At 37.5% G+C, this 16,547-nt stretch overlaps 1 long non-coding RNA gene across 1 annotated transcript in view; it reads left to right on the top strand.

The window, feature by feature from the left end:
• The first annotated feature begins 6,621 nt into the window (after window positions 1-6,621).
• LOC115340470 overlaps window positions 6,622-16,547 on the top strand; it is a 55,610-nt gene continuing 45,684 nt past the window's right edge. Inside the window, exon 1 of the long non-coding RNA XR_003923066.2 lies at window positions 6,622-7,075. This is a non-coding gene — a long non-coding RNA (uncharacterized LOC115340470). The remainder of the gene's footprint in view (window positions 7,076-16,547) is intronic.

The raw sequence follows: 16,547 nt of genomic DNA, 5'->3' as shown, positions 1-16,547 counted from the left end.
GGAAGGGTTCAAAGCTGTGCCAGGGGAGGTTTAGGCTGGACGTTAGGAAGCATTTCTTTACCGAGAGGGTGGTCAAACATTGGAAGAGGATTTCTAGAGAGGTGGTTGATGCCCCAAGCCTGTCAGTGTTTAAGAGGCTTTTGGACAATGTCCTTAACAACATGCTTTAACTTTTGGTCAGCCCTGAATTGGTCAGGCAGTTGGACTGGATGATCGTTGTAGGTCCCTTCCAATGGAACTGAACTTAATTCTCTCTTCTCTTCTCTTCTCTTCTCTTCTCTTCTCTTCTCTTCTCTTCTCTTCTCTTCTCTTCTCTTCTTCAGTACTTTACAATGAGTCTTTGGTACAGCTGAAGAAGTTTACAGTGTGTTTTATAAGAATCGCTTAAATATAATAAAAGCTCCATATACCCTGAAGAGCGTTCAATTCAGAAATTAGTGTCTTCTTCAGATCCTTGCTGCATTGTTGGCTAGACACATAATTTAAGTTTTCCCTAACCCAGCTCCCATCCATAGAGAAGATTTGTAAATGAAGTTAGATGACACTTTAAACTTGAGGTAGCTAGTCTAGAAGGACTGTAACAAAGATTGGGATCTCCTGTTAATGTTTTATTTGGTAAGGTACTCAGTGTATAGTATGCCTAATGAAAATAACTCATCAATTTCCAAACTCATCTGTATGCTAATCCCATAACTTTGTGCTTTTATTCTGTCGTGGTTTAACCCCAGCCAGCAACTAAGCACCACGCAGCCGCTCACTCACTTCCCCCCCCACCCAGTGGGATGGGGGAGAAAATCGGGAAAAAGAAGCAAAACCCACGGGTTGAGATAAGAACAGTTTAATAGAACAGAAAAGAAGAAACGGATAATGATAATGATGACACTAATAAAATGACAACAGCAATAATGAAAGGATTGGAATGTACAAATGATGCGCAGTGCAATTGCTCACCACCCGCCGACCGGCACCCAGCTAGTCCCCGAGCGGCGATTCCCCGCCCCCACTTCCCAGTTCCTATACTAGATGGGACGTCACATGGTATGGAATACCCTGTTGGCCAGTTTGGGTCAGCTGCCCTGGCTGTGTCCTGTGCCAACTTCTTGTGCCCCTCCAGCTTTCTCACTGGCTGGGCATGAGAAGCTGAAAAATCCTTGACATTAGTCTAAACACTACTTAGCAACAACTGAAAACATCAGTGTTATCAACATTCTTCTCATACTGAACTCAAAACATAGCACCGTACCAGCTACTAGGAAGACAGTTAACTCTATCCCAGCTGAAACTAGGACATATTCAAAATGTTCAAGAGAAAATAACTCTGCAAAACATCAGAGATGTGCAGAGTCTATTGCCTCTTGTCCTATCACTGAGAACTACTGAGAAGAGTCTGTCTTCCTCTTCTTTACTCCCTCCCATGAGGTATTTATACGCATTGATAAGATCCCCTGAGCCTTTCCTTCTCCAGGATGAACAGTCCTGGCCCTCAGCCTCTCCTCGTAAGACAGATGCTCAAAGCCCTCAGTCACCTTTGTGGTGGCCCTTCATTGGAACCATTCCAGCATGTCCATGTCGCTCTTGTGCTGGGGAACCCACAACTGGACCCAGCATTCCAGGTGGCCTCACCTTTCCTGTGAGAGTGCACTGATGGCTCGCAATGGCTTTGTTGTATCAAACTCATCAAGGAGACAGGCAGGCAGAGCTCAAGTCACATTACCTACTGAAAGTGAGTAAATGCCATTTATAACTAGTGCAGTAAAATACTGTTTTGCAAGCTATGAGTTATGACTGATATGTGATACTAATATAATACAAATAGCAGTAGTAATAAAAATTACAAATACTAGAATTTGATGTTAATCTAGTAACAGTATAATTGAATGGTAAGTTAATGCTAAACAACACCTGCCCATTTATAGGCTATTCCAAGTGCACATGACATTAATTAAAAGTAAAAATTCATGAAATAGTTTTAAATGTGAGAAATTTTGAAAAATTCAGAGAGAAAAATTGTGGAGCTCACAAAAATTCTGAAATGAAAAATCTGTACTGGTATGTGTCTTTCTGTTATTTCATTTTTCCATTTTTGTGATTGGTAACTCTAAGTCAGTTAATTATTTTTCCAAAAGTGGTTTTATGTTTATGACAATTGTCTGTATACTCCCTTTCTTCCTCCAATACTTTGATCCTATTTACTTAATTGGGGGATTTTTATTTTTTTTTTATTATTTGATTTTGGCCTGATTTTTCCCTTTAGTTTTATGTTGCATTTTAGGTTTTTTAGGTTTTTGTTTACCATACATCTGTAATTTTGCTGGTTGACTTTCTTTTCTGGTTGAATGAGCCCATATTCTCTGGATAGATGTGTTTATTGACTGCATTTTATGAAGCATGTTGTATTCTACCTCTGCTATTTTATTTCTAAGCTTATTTTTTTACTTCAAAGCAAATTTGATTTCTGGGCTGACTTGCTGAGTTTGCTGCTGCCAAACGTTGCAGTCTTGTTTCGTTCATCACTGAATTCTCTGAGGCTGCAATGTTGTGTTACTGTATTTACATCTCAGTATAAGGTCTTTTTGTTACTAGTTTCTTGGATCATTTGCCAGGAAGTTCTTTCAATTAAATCTTTGATACTGAGGCCAACATATTTTTGAGAATAACCTTACTCTTGCTGCTGAATCTAGTTTCATAGAACAATTTTCTGCAGAGTTCTGTATTGTCATGCAACTAGTTGTTATTATTTTTTTTATTCTTGAAATAGAACCTATCCTTTACTTTTTTGTTTTGTTTGAAAGTATGAGTTATCTAACTGCTTCACCATTAAAAGTAGGGCACCAGAATAAGAGGATATAGAGTTGTGCTGATTGATACAGTATTATGGGTGACATCTTGCTTTCATGTAAGGCTTCTATCATAGTTTCTTAGTGACTAGGCTGTGTTTTCTTCAGGATTTGTGACCATCATATTGGTGAAAATTTCACTAAAATTTTGTAATTTTACTCCGTTTATGTTTATGTACAGCATTTTCTCTTGTATACTATCAAGTAATCTCTAGCTCATCACTGATTAACATTCAATATATGCACTTTCAACACTCAATTTTTTTTAACCTGTGAATGAAAATAATGGCTTGAAATTTGAATATTATATATCTATTAGCTACACCATCTTAAAACTCCAAAAGGCTAATTTGCCTACTTTTTCCTCATGGGAGGCAACAGCACCATGATTAAATTGTCTGCAGTGCATAAGCTGCTTTATTTAAAGGTTTCTCAGGCATTTGTGTCCTTCATCATTGTCGTGGTTTAACCCCAGCCAGCAACTAAGCACCATGCAGCCGCTCACTCGCTCCCCCTCCACCCAGTGGGATGGGGGAGAAAATCAGGAAAAGAAGTAAAACTCGTGGGCTGAGATAGGAACGGTTTAATAGCACAGAAAAGAAGAAACTAATAAAGATAATGATAACACTAATAAAATGACAACAGTAATAATAAAAGGATTGGAATGTACAAATGATGCACAATGCAATTGCTCACCACCCGCCGATCGACACCCAGCTAGTTCCCGAGCGGTGATACCCCCTGCCCCCACTCCCCCCACTTTATACACTAGATGTGACATCACATAGTATGGAATACCCTGTTGGCCAGTTTGGGTCAGCTGCCCTGGCTGTGTCTTGTGCCAACTTCTTGTGCCCCTCCAGCTTTCTCGCTGGCTGGGCATGAGAAGCTGAAAAATCCTTGACATTAGTCTAAACACTACTGAGCAACAACTGAAAACATCAGTGTTATCAACATTCTTTGCCTACTGAACTCAAAACATAGCACCATACCAGCTACAAGGAAGACAATTAACTCTATCCCAGCTGAAATCAGGACAATCATTTTATTTATTTAAGACAGCCTATCAAAGGAATCATAATGTTGTATAAAAATAATGAAAAAAGTGTTAATTTATTTGGTGAAACATACAATTATTAATTTTAGATACACTCTAAGCCTACTTTTTTCTTTTTCCCTTGAAGAAAATTTTCCAACCAGATCTCTTTCTCTCCCTTACCCTTGAATAAAAGCTGTGATCGCTGAGTTGTTATCACAGATGTGAATTAGAAGTTCACATATCTACATGGTTTAAAGAACAGTTTTCTCGACTATTGCTGACTGGAGCACTTCCTGTGTTAGTGAGGCATCTGCTGAGAAGGTGTGCTGGATCAGGCTCCACCAAGGATTAAATAGTCTTCAGCCTGTCCTCCAGCTCAATATGCTTGGCTGTGAGGTCTGGTCTCAGGGTGCAGAAAGAAGTGCAGCAGCTCTCAGCAGACTCTAGACTTCTATGAGGCCTAACACTGAAATGATGAATTAAAACTATTCAGGTTTAGGCTATAGGCAAATACAGAAATTTTGGCCACCAGCAACAGAATTCATTTGAATTGTGTCCCCCACTTTTCTGTGTTTTATGTTTATGCTTTCATTTAAGAGTAAGTATAAAATGAATTTATATAAACTCAAGCTATAAAGATGGTGTCTGGGTTCTGAATCATTCTTTTACTGTTATGAGAAAATACATGCAGAAGGTTTTCTTGTACTTTCATTGGGTGAGATGAGATATATACACTCCCTTGAATGCTCAGAGAGATTTCATATGCTAATAAGGATGAGTTGTAGAAAACAGCTTCTTTCTCAGCCAAGTACTTCCTCTGCCCAAAAATAATATTATGGAGGGAAGAAGTGGAAGCTGTGATATAAGCAGTTTTTACAGATTAATTTGGGGGGAACTGGTGATGCTGTAATGCCTAGCTATTGTGATGTCATCTGTTGATCCTACCTGATACTCTAATTTAGCTGCAGTTTCTGCTGGGATGTATTTCCCTTCTGATGTGAAATGTTAATCACAGTTGAAGTAAAAACTGCATGTACTTATCTCTTGGCATGAAAAAGAAGGGGAAAAAAGGCCAAAAAACAGATTCTGTGCCTCTCAACTGCTATGCATAAGTTTTCTAGGAAGATGGAGACCACCGATCACTGGGATATTTCAAAGCGTTGTTGCTTACTTCTGTAAACTTGTGTCAATCCCTGCCCTAGACTGTAAATGGAAAGTTATTTATTTCCTCAGTAGGTGTATGTTCAGATAGCTCTGTATTTCTAGGGGTTAGTAAGAAGACAGCTCTAAAATGAAAAAAAAAACCCGCAACTTTTTTTTTTTCACTCTAGAATGCAGTTGTTTTGACAAGCATCAAAGTGGGATGCTTTAACTGAGACAGCTGATGAAACTTGCACATGACTGTCAAATTACTTATAAATTCACTTTCAAATATCTTCCTTCATAAAGTCTGAAATCAAATGCCATTTCCAGCAATACATTTTTTGGAATAGCCGTCTGAGCCCTGCATATTTTTTCAAGTACAAAACAATTCTTTTAATCCTGTAATCAGTCTGAAGGCTTCATATAGAGGTCTAAACCCCCTTTGTGGGTTTAATACAAGTAGGAAAAGTGCTCATTTTTAATTACTAGGTGCATAATTTTTAACGTAGATCTGTTAGTCTTAGAATTGTACTCCTGCAGATGGCTGGCTGTTACGCATTGTGATTTTAATTACATCTTGCCTTTTTGTAGTCAGTTATTGTGGTTATGTATTGGGTTCACATGGCAAGGTGTTGGTATTGGGGCTTGTTGCAGGGGTAGCTTCTGTGAGAAGACACCAGGAGCTGTCCCCATACTCAACAGAGTCCATTCCAGTTAGCTCCAAAATGAACCTGCCACTGGCCAATGTCGGGCGCGTCAGCATTGCTGGTGGTGTCTCTGTGATAACATATTTAAGAAGGGGGAAAAAATGCCGTGCAACAGCAGCTGGGAGCGAGGAGCGAGAACATGCGAGAGAAACAGCCCTGCAGACCCCAAGGTCAGTGAAGAAGGAGGGGGAGGAGGTGCTCCAGGCGCCAGAGCAGAGATTCCCCTGCAGCCCGTGAGGAAGACCATGGTGAGGCAGGCTGTCCCCCTGCAGCCCAGGGAGGTCCACGGTGGAGCAGATATCCACCTGCAGCCTGGGGAGGACCCCACACTGGAGCAAGTGGGTGTGCCCCAAAGGAAGCTGTGACCCTGTGGAAAGTACATGCCAGAGCAGGCTCCTGAGACTGTGGCCCTGTGGAGAGAGGAGCCCAAGCTGGAGCAGGTTTTCTGGCAGGACTTGTGACCCCGCGGGGGACCCACGCTGGAGCAGTCTGTGCCTGAAGGACTGCAGCCTTGGAAGGGACCCACGCTGGAGAAGTTCATGGAGGACTGTCTCCCTTGGGAGGGGCCCCACGCTGGAGCAGTGAAAGGGCAGGAGGAAGAGGGAGCAGCAGAGACAAAGCGCTATGAACTGACCATAGCCTCCATTCCTCATTCCCCTGCCCTGCTTGGGGGGAGAACGTAGAAGAGTTAGGAGTAAAGCTGAGCCTGGGAAGAAGGGAGGGATGGGCGAAAGGCATTTTTAGTTTTTTTTTATTTCCCACTATCCTGCTCTGTTATTGGCAATGAATTAAATTAGCCTTCCTCAAGTAGAAACTATTTTGCCCATTACAGTAATTGGTAAGGGGTCTCCCTGTGCTTATCTTGTCCCACAAGCTCTTTCATCTTATTTTCTTCCCCCTCTGCTGTAGAGGGGGGGCAGTGATGGAGCGGCTTGGTGGGCATCTGGCGGCCAGCCGAGGTCAACCTGCTACACTGGCTATCTATGTTGAATTCAACAAGCTTGTCACTGTTCCTCATTCACTATTGTATAAATATCAGCAGGAGCATGTGTTGGAGGAAACAGAATAGGAGCTGTTGCATAAGACAGAGCAGATCTAATAGGGTGCTGTAGCAATCATCCTGTGCTCAGGAGGTGGGGATCCAGAAGATGCACAGCACTTCATGTAAAGGGAAATTATGATAAAGGGGATGTCTTCCTCCCTCACTGGCACATGGCCAGGGTGAAACCTGAAGAGAGAAACCAGTGGAATGAAAGAAAGCTGCTAAATTACAGACCTATGGGCATTCAGGGTACTGTGCGAGTAAATTAAGCAATCTTGGGCAACCTTCCTGCGCTGAGTTGCTGCTGGTAAGTTAGTAGAATTGTTTCCAATAGGGCCAGCTTGCACTTTTCCAGGCAGTTGTTTAGGCTTGCTTGGGAGCTGACATGTGCTCCAGTGCTTGATTTTTTGGGTTGGTTGGGTTTTTGGGGGTTTTTTTTGTTGTTTTTTTTTTTTTTTAATTTAATCTGCTCTCAACATAAATCTCAGCTTCATGCCTACCTGCATATCTTTCTGTTGCATTACTTTTCACTCTTCTCTTCCTGTATATCCTGTCCCACCCCCTTTTTACGTACCTTGCCTCTTAAGTATTTCACTATATTTTTGAAGTAGCTTCAGAAAAATGAATAAACATGAGCTAACATGATATTTGGTGTTCTAACATTGTCATGTGTAATGTCTCTTTCTTCACCTTGTGTTACGTAGCTTGTAAACTCTGTGCAAAGCCTATGTTTGCATAATGGGACTTCAGTCTCATCTGAAGGCACCTGTGTAATAAATGTGATTAATATAGTGCATCATTGTTAACTGCTAATTATGCAGAATAATAACAAAGGTGCTTTTTGAAAGTCCAGATTCCTTCCCTGGATTTGTTTAAATTTAGTAAGCTTTATAAAAGCTGTAAAATGTTCCTGATTTGCATTTCAGAATGGTGAGAAAGCATAAAAATGGGTTTTTAGAAGTGCAAATTTCGTTAGTGTCTTTCTTTATCAAGGGATGTTCTTGGATTACAGAATCAAACTTGATTCACCAAAGAAATAACATAGAACTCCTTACCTAAGTCTTAGATTATATGAAGAAAGAAAAATTTTATTTTTTGTTAGCCACTATTCAAGGACAATATTACAAACCTATTTTGCGTTTTGGTATAATGTGATACCTCAGGACTTCACAACTGTATTTAATACCAGAAAGCTCCAACCCATCTCATGCTACAAATAAATCCTTTAAGTATTGTATTCATGTAACCTATGCCTATGTATGTATTACGAAAAGTAATACACACTGCTATATTTTATTACTACTTTTGTAACTGTATTTGTCCATTCCTACTAACATTATATATCAAAGATGATTTTTTATTTTTTTATTTTTTTTTTTAAGCTGTAAAGAATTTATCTTTTTCTGTACCTGGTCTGAATTTATTCTTTCCTAAAAAAATGTGGCTACTTTGTTACATTATTTCACAAATTATGGGTTTTGAATGAGGTCTTATTGACCTTGACAGATGAAAAAAATATTTTTCTACCTGTATTAGAAGCTTTTTTTTTTTTTAATTGAAATGCTTGGTAGGATTTTTTTTTTAATTTGTCCTTTGGTCTCTAGTTTTGCCCCATTTCTCTTTTTTACTTGAAGATTAAAACTTTCTTAAGGGGCCATAGCAGTTTTATTCTTGATTCTGCAACTGGAACTCAATGTAGTTGAACTAGTGTATCAAAGTTGAGCATATACTATTTCTATGGGGAATAAACACTCTAAGTTCTTTGGGAGATTGATTCTAAATTAACCTGTGATATCAGAAAAAAAAATGAAGGCTGCTTTTATGCCTGCAAAAATTCTTTTCCATTAAATAGAATGCAGCTAGTTTTCCTCACTTTTTAAAGATTTCTAAACATTAAATTTCAGTATTAAGTCAGAAATAAATGCTCAAATGGGTTCTCTCTATAGCACAACTCGATCACTTCTGCAATCTAATATGGTATTCCTACTGCATTAGAAATTGGTTTTTAGACAAGAAAAACTCATTCATTGCCGATGTATGCAGTACAAATAAACTGCTCAAAATTGAATTCATATTCATTTTATATCCAAGACCAGAGCTAACACCTTTTGTAAAAGTCTGCATGTGTGGTTTGAAAATGGTGACTGCTGTGATGTATCCAGGGTTTTAATTTAACTTTATGGATTATATAGTGATGAGACAAGTGGAGGTGGAGTATAAGGAAATAAATGTTTTTCCTTTTTCCAATTTGTAGTAGATCTTTGAAGTTCTGTTGCATTTAGCTGTCATTTACACTTATTAAATAATGCAAATAGGTGATTGACGTAAAATCAATAAGTACCATCATACAATTTTTTCCATTCAACTCTTGTCACTTGTTTAAGAGCTTCACCTCTTAACCATAAGAGTTGTGTCAGGATATCACCTTGGGGCACTTAGTTATTTTCATAGATAGCAATTACGGCCGTGTGTTTCTGTTATTGCCATTTCTCCTGAGAAAGATAGTTGATAAAATTTACACTGGGAGGGGAGTTCAGTTTTACTGTCAAATTTAGCATTTGTAACATGGTTTGGTAGCAGTTTTCAGTTTGTAAGTGTATTTCTTTGCTGTGGAGATATGCAGTGTTCACCTGCGAAAAATCTGGTGGCAGAAGGTCTGGTAGGTGCTCTTCATGTTAGTGTTTGCTTTTCAGGTGACTCTGGTTAATTCAAGGATTATGTGATTTCTAGTCCTGTCCCCATTCCCTGCCCCCTGCCTGATGGCTCTCTTTCTTTTGTAGTTAGTGGAGATCATATGTCTACATTAATGAATACTGGAATTCATTGCCAAAAAGGATAAGCAACAGACATTTCTTTGTCATGCTTTTTGCATGTAGATTTTTCAGGAGGGGAAAAAAAACCCAAAACAACAAACCAGCCTGCTTTGGAGGATTTGGTCATATTATACAGTATAACATACAGAAACCCAGCATATTTTCAGATCCCATGGGTTTGTATTTAACTTTGGAAATAGTCTTCTCTGGGGTGGTGAGAACAACGATACCTGTATATTCAAATTATTATAACTAGATTAATATTAATATGAGCTGTCACATAGTAAATAGCTTCAGCTGAAAAGTTCTAGAAAATTTTATCTGAGCATTAGATATAAGGGAAGGTCTGAAGCGTCAGTCGTTTGGGCTGTAGCACACAAATTCGGGGCATCTTTTGTGCTGTACTCTTTTCTGATGGGCTTTTCCCAGTTGATACTCTTTGACTAAGACCTGTTGTTAACAGAATGTTTGTTTGCTGTAGGGCATCCTACGGATGAGAGGTTGCTTATACTTGTTCTTTAGTGTTTCTACTTTTTTTTTTTTTTTCCCTGCCTATTTACTCGCCAAAGTGTCTGAACACAAAACTAACAGCTTTTGTTATTGCTTGAATTGAAGTGCAACATTGGTTTAGAAGCCTGTTCATCAATACTTTATTATAAATCACTAGCAGGGTTTCGTAGAACTGAAAGCAAACTTGTTTTTGTAAGATCAGGAGCACTTCTTCTGTGTGGATATATATCAGCTTGAGATGGATAGATTTAGTATGGTAATTAAACTAATTAAGACACAGCCAATTAAGAAATATTACTCATTTTTATTTGAGCAAATTAGCATGTTTTTTGACTTTTTTATAAATGTCATTACATAAAAACATAATTAATGATCTGATTACAGGGCAATTATTTTGATTGAAATCCCCTTGCCAGAAGTCCCTATCTTGAGGCAGAGAAACTCTAAATCAAACAGAGCAGCTCTTCATTAAGCAGAGCAGAGCCTTAGCAGAATTCTTAAGACCTGTAACACATATGTGCCATAAACAGGAAGAGATCAATATCAGCCCTCCATTTGGATGACAGTTATAATTCGCTAACATCGGCTGCTTAAACAATTTAGCAGTTTTACAGTGTAAGAGAAAATTAGTTTCCAGAATCTGTCAGGTATCTTGTACCTCCCATCAAGAGTTGATGGTAATGAGTTCAGTGTGACAGAATAGGGAACAGAGCAGCGTTTCTTCCTCTAGAACCTGACTCATTTGTCATTTAATTCTGTGAAAGTGCCTGTAATTCTTTATTATAACTGAAATGGCTCATTCTCCCTCTCTTCCTTTCCCCTTCCCCCTGTCTCCCAGAAATCTGTATGATCATCCTGTTCTTTAGGCACTGAGAGCTGAAGAATAGTAATTGTATTTGTAGTTCAGTGTTCACCGATGACAAATTGTAACCTTTAAGAGTTCTTGGTTATTGTGGTAGGTGAGTTGTGTTTTAAATACATAGAAGCAGCAGAACAATTTAGCTCTCGAAGGAAGAGGATAGAGGCATTTTGCAACATGCACTTCATTCTCAACGATAGACACATCTTCTGTCTTCCATAGCCTTATCATCATCTACTACTCTACAGAGTCAAGCTGTTTTTCCCCAGTCTGCAAATCAATCCTCAGAGAATATCCTCTTTGTGAGTCATTTCCTGAATTTGCAAACTTGAATGCTAACCGTCTATCTACAAATGGCAATGCATATGATTGCTTATGCAGAAATAGAGTGCAAGGAGTAACATGCTACAAATAAATTCTCTTCATTGCAGATGCAGCCACTGCCTTAATGAACTCTTATCTGTATTATTTCTTACCTTTCAAAGACGGCAAGAGTGGGTTATATTTACTTATTTATCTTTGTAATGAAAATTGTTCTGGATTTCGCATAGTCCATTTCTAGAGAACCACTGGGGCAGAATAATGAATAACATAATTCAGAAGATGGAGTCAAACTGGACATCAGTGAGAATGTTGCAGACAAATTATTCATCCTTCATTCATACACAATCGTATTTGTCTTTGAAAAGGGTGATATATTTGGTTTTCACTATTTTCCTCAGGATGTAATATGACATAATTGAGAACAAGTCTGCAGGTAGCACTTGCTGAGGTAACAATCCAGGTGATGGGAAGATGAACCTGAATATTTTACTTCCTGTAATTTGGTCTGAATTTGTCCTACTGATTATGACTGTAAAAAAAAAAAAAACCCTCAGAATATTCTTCAGCCATTCCTAAGGTAAGTATGGTAAAATGCTGTAGTATTTTTGCAATAAGAAATCTCACAATACTTCCTTCACCTACTATAGTGGAAGTAATTAAATGTCACTTGTACAACAGTGAACTCACACACTCTTTTTGCAACACTCAGGATATGCATCATGATCTATGAAATATATACCATTTGAGTTTGCTCAAAAATCGTTGGTTCTGTCAGGAATCTCAAGAAGACAGCCCAGCAACACTTCCCCATTTAGAATGTTTCTGGTCTACTTCAGTTCTTGCCATTCTGGCATATATCAAATTAATACCAATTTAAAGACTTCTTAGTTGACAATACAACAGTTTGTGACACCAAAATAGGTAAAGCAGTGGTTTATGGACTTGGTTACTGTTAATATTGCTAAGATTGGTATAAGTGCAATTCGAGACATGCAATTTTCAATTTTTGCAGAAATATAAATAAATTTAAAATCACCCAGAAGGTCTCTATGGGGCATATTTTTCCTAGATTTCAAAGCAATGTCAAAATGATTGAATTGCAGTTTGTCAAAGGAGCACTTCAGAAAAAAATAAGTAAGATGCTGAAAGGCTGGGTTTGATGAGTAAACATTATATTTGTTGGATTTTACTGCCACAGAAACAATTATGGGAAACTGGCATTTCAAAGCAAGCAAAGTTTTCACTAAAAAGATTATTTAGATGACTAACATGTGGTAACTTATGTGGAAAGAACATTAGTGTTCAAAAAACCTTTTTCAAAGTTGTTTAAATGCCTTACAGAAAAAAAGTATTTGTAACAAAAGGAAAGGGAGGAGACAGGCTTAAAAAACAATTTTTTAAAAAAGTCTTATACAGCTGTCTTCTTGCTAGTTTTATAGATATATAATGAAAATGAAATTAAAGTCTTAAATTGAATTTTATGAGCTCAGGAATTTTTTTTTGGTGTATGTTTACATTGAACACATCATAGAGATTTTGGCCCATATCGGTGACTCCTCGGCACTGCATGAATGTGTACAAATGATAACTTAATGTTATATTTTTTGTCTAATAGGTAGTTATTCTAGACCATTATAATCCAGAATCAGCTCAGGATCATTGTCTGGAATCCTGGGTGAAAAAATATAGTTGGAAGCTATTATTATTATAATCATACAAGTTACAGGGTATGTTTCTGACACTTTCTGATTTTTGAACTCTTGACTTTCTGATCTTTAAAATTCCTTTTCACCTTAACGTTAACATTATTACTGTGGTAAGGAAATTACTTTTAGATGCTAATAATTTCCAGGTGTTTATACTATATCTGTCAGTATGTTCAATGAGTGCTGACAAGTTATTTAGTTTCAACTCCCCTGTTCCTGAAGTACTTAAAGGGTGAATTTGATTTTCTTGAAATTTATCTCCTTCTATTAATTGTTATTTAATCTGCTTTTGGTAGAGAAAGTGGATTTAGATGTTACGTTAGGACATTCAAGTTTCAGACTCAAAAAAGTATGTTTCTAAACGAAATCAGAATGTCCAGAGAATTACCGTATAGCCAGATTATGTTGATGAATTTGTTCTCATATGTATCTGTAAACTTAAAACTAAGTGTAGCAAAAAAACAGATGTTCTTCATCAATTTGTAATTATGGTTTAGGGAAAAAAAGACAGCTGTTGTTTAGATCTGAGGTGAGATAAATAGAAAGCTGGAAAATATCCATGAACTCTTGGCATTTGCAACCTTATCATCACAGAGTCATTGATCATATGTTGAATGATATGGAAGTGAAGCTGCTGCTTCCAGAACAGTGCGATTGACTGAAAAGTGAGATTACTCATCCAGAGTTTTTGGTATTAATGTGAATAGCATTGTCTTTATCCTTTTTTTATATTCTCTTAAAATTCTGAGGTTTTTTGCCAACACTTTCTTTCATACAAGAAACCATGTGTAATGTAACATAGTAAACCTGTTCTAGACAGTGTGGTGGTTTTTAACTTTTGATGAGACCTTCTTTCTGTACTTCTAATGGCAGTCCTGGAAAAGTACTGCCATTAGTTTACTGGTAAACTATATAGGCATGGTCCTGTGGACTCTGATAATGCTTATTTTTAGCACAGTCAGTAACATAGTCTTGGTGTATGCTAGCTACCATTATTGTAGATGATTACCAGGCATGGTTTGGGATTTGCAGAGGTCAAGACAGGGTAGTGTGATAAAACCACCTTGTTTTGAAGGGGAAAATTCACCTTATCACCTTATATATAATGAGTTTTACATCCCGTGATGGTTTCAAGCATGTTTTATGGTTAAAAGAGCAGTGCATGTATATCTGTACATTTGTACAAATGAGCTGTCATGTTTGTGGTATTGAGCAGGAACTAATAGCACACGCTCTAAAAACCTCATCCTAGCTTTTTTAGCAAGAGGGGATTTTAGCATCATGGCACAAGGTCTTCTTACAGATGTGTTTTATGTAAGTATAATTTCCATGTGTGTGTGTATATATATAAAAATCTTAGAATCAGATTTGATTTCTAATCCATGCATTTTTCATTGTGGAACACAGTTTTTGTGGTGTTTAAGTGATTGATACTATACTCCATAAGAGGCAGGAATTACATGGCAAATTGTAACCAAAACCAAAGAAAAAATATTGGTTTGTAAAACCTTTTAAATTCAAAGAAACACACACAAACATATGACTAATGAAATGGTTGTTTATTGTGAAATGAATATAAGACTGAGGCTGAATAACAGTGGAATATTTACTAATTTTTCCAATATACTCTGGAAAACTTGTGTTAATAGTTGTTATTATATATAGTTATTTTTTGTATGCATCTTTGAAACAGAAGAATGAAACCATGACCCATCTGAAATCAGGAAAACAACTCCATGAGTGTACCTTTACTGTTCAATGGACTTGAGTATACTCATCCAACAACATGACAAAGTGGATTGTCTCTTTAGCTAAAGTACCTATTGTTTTTGCACAAATAATTTCAATTTCATTCTGGTACTGTATAACAAAAAGCAGGATATTTGGAACTTTTATTTAGTAAGGAAGGGGATTTTTTTTTCCCGTGGAAGCTATATAATCTGGAATTTCAGAGCAGGAGTGGTGCTGTTTGCCTACTCAGGTGCTCATCAGAAAATGAAGAATTCATTTTAAAAGGGAAACATATCAAAAGTTCCATCCAAATAATTTTGTATTCTCAGTTTACATTACAATAGCTATGACTATAGTAAGCTCTTCACACAACATACCTGTATTCTCAGATTTTAAGACTAAGATTTTTATTATGGTGATGAATTAATATGAACAATTGGGAAGATGAGCCATGAGGTTTTCATGAATCCTTCTTTTGTCTTTTTAAGGGACAGATGGTTCCATGCCGGGCAATTGCAGAGCTGCATTAGCATAGGAGGAAGGCTAAAGGCAATGTTGCACCTCCTCTGAAGAATACAAGTTAAAGTACAGTCTTTGTAGCTAAGCAACAATCCTGTCTGATGCTGCAGGAGGACATCATCTCTTGTGCCTAACTATTCCTTTATCGTGAATGAACCCCTGGAGGCACTTGGATGAAGACTTGTCTGTGCTCAGGGGCTGCCATACTGCAAAGTTTCAAATATAGTGCCTTATTTCCTTAGTTTAACACAATTCTCCAAACAATCACAGGAGAATTGAACTAGCTCAATAAATGACTGCATTCTCATCAGCTATTTAGAATAATACTATGTCAATCCCTACTTCACTCAAAACAGTTGGGAGTTCTTCTAAATTCAGAGTAGAAATCATGACAACCAGGTACGGTGACTGCCATATGGAGTTCTCTTCTGAGAACCAAAACTAATTCAGTCTGAAGGACATAGACAGCCCTGCAGCTCTGCAGAAGTTGACAAACTAATGCAGTGGATTCTTCCCCAACATCAATACTGTACATTTTGATAAATTATTGAGATTTCTTCAGGAAGAATAGCAATAAAATCATACCACTGAGAATGAGAAATCATCTTTGTAATGTTTCCATCTTTTTAAAAGTTTGAAAAGCAAGAAGATGGTGCATCAATGCATCTTCTAATCAGCATTTTCACTGTTCCTATGAGCTTGAGATGGATGAAATACTGTTCTTTATGATGTAAGAAGCATAGAATGGAGATAAAACTGTTTAAAACAGGCTAGAAGTATTGCCATGGACTCATAAAGGGTTGTTTTTGAAAAATGAACTGGAAACTGTGGCCTAATAGTTACAAACTGAAAGAGTGAGCATACAGATGTGTTATGTGGATCTATGCATTGACAGAATGCTCTGTGAGATTAAAATGTTTTTAATCCTAAAAGTGGTAGTCATTGTGCTCTTCCATGTTGACTTTTCAAAGTTGTAAAAACCTACTTTGGAAGCAAATTTTATATTAAAACTCCAAGTTCCTTTTAGATCATGAGCAGACTGCAAATTAGTGAAACTGGTGCTAATTTTGCTCACTGAGGAAAGATAGAGACTTACTGGCACAAACAGGGAAAAATGTTCTCATTGACAAACCTGCTAGCTTTACTCTGGGCCCTGGGCATAACTGCAGGGTTCATATGAGACTTTAGTTGATAGTGTAGGCAGATACTTGCCATTTTCTTTCTTTGAGCTTTGAGAGGGCAGGGTACTAGAATCTCTCGTTCTCATTGGTCAAAACCATGGTTACCTAGCCTATGTATTATGTCAAGGACAAATTT

This window comes from Aquila chrysaetos, chromosome 4 (genome assembly GCF_900496995.4).
Source record: "Aquila chrysaetos chrysaetos chromosome 4, bAquChr1.4, whole genome shotgun sequence".
Lineage (NCBI taxonomy): Eukaryota > Metazoa > Chordata > Aves > Accipitriformes > Accipitridae > Aquila > Aquila chrysaetos.
This window is presented reverse-complemented; position numbering and strand designations above follow the sequence as displayed.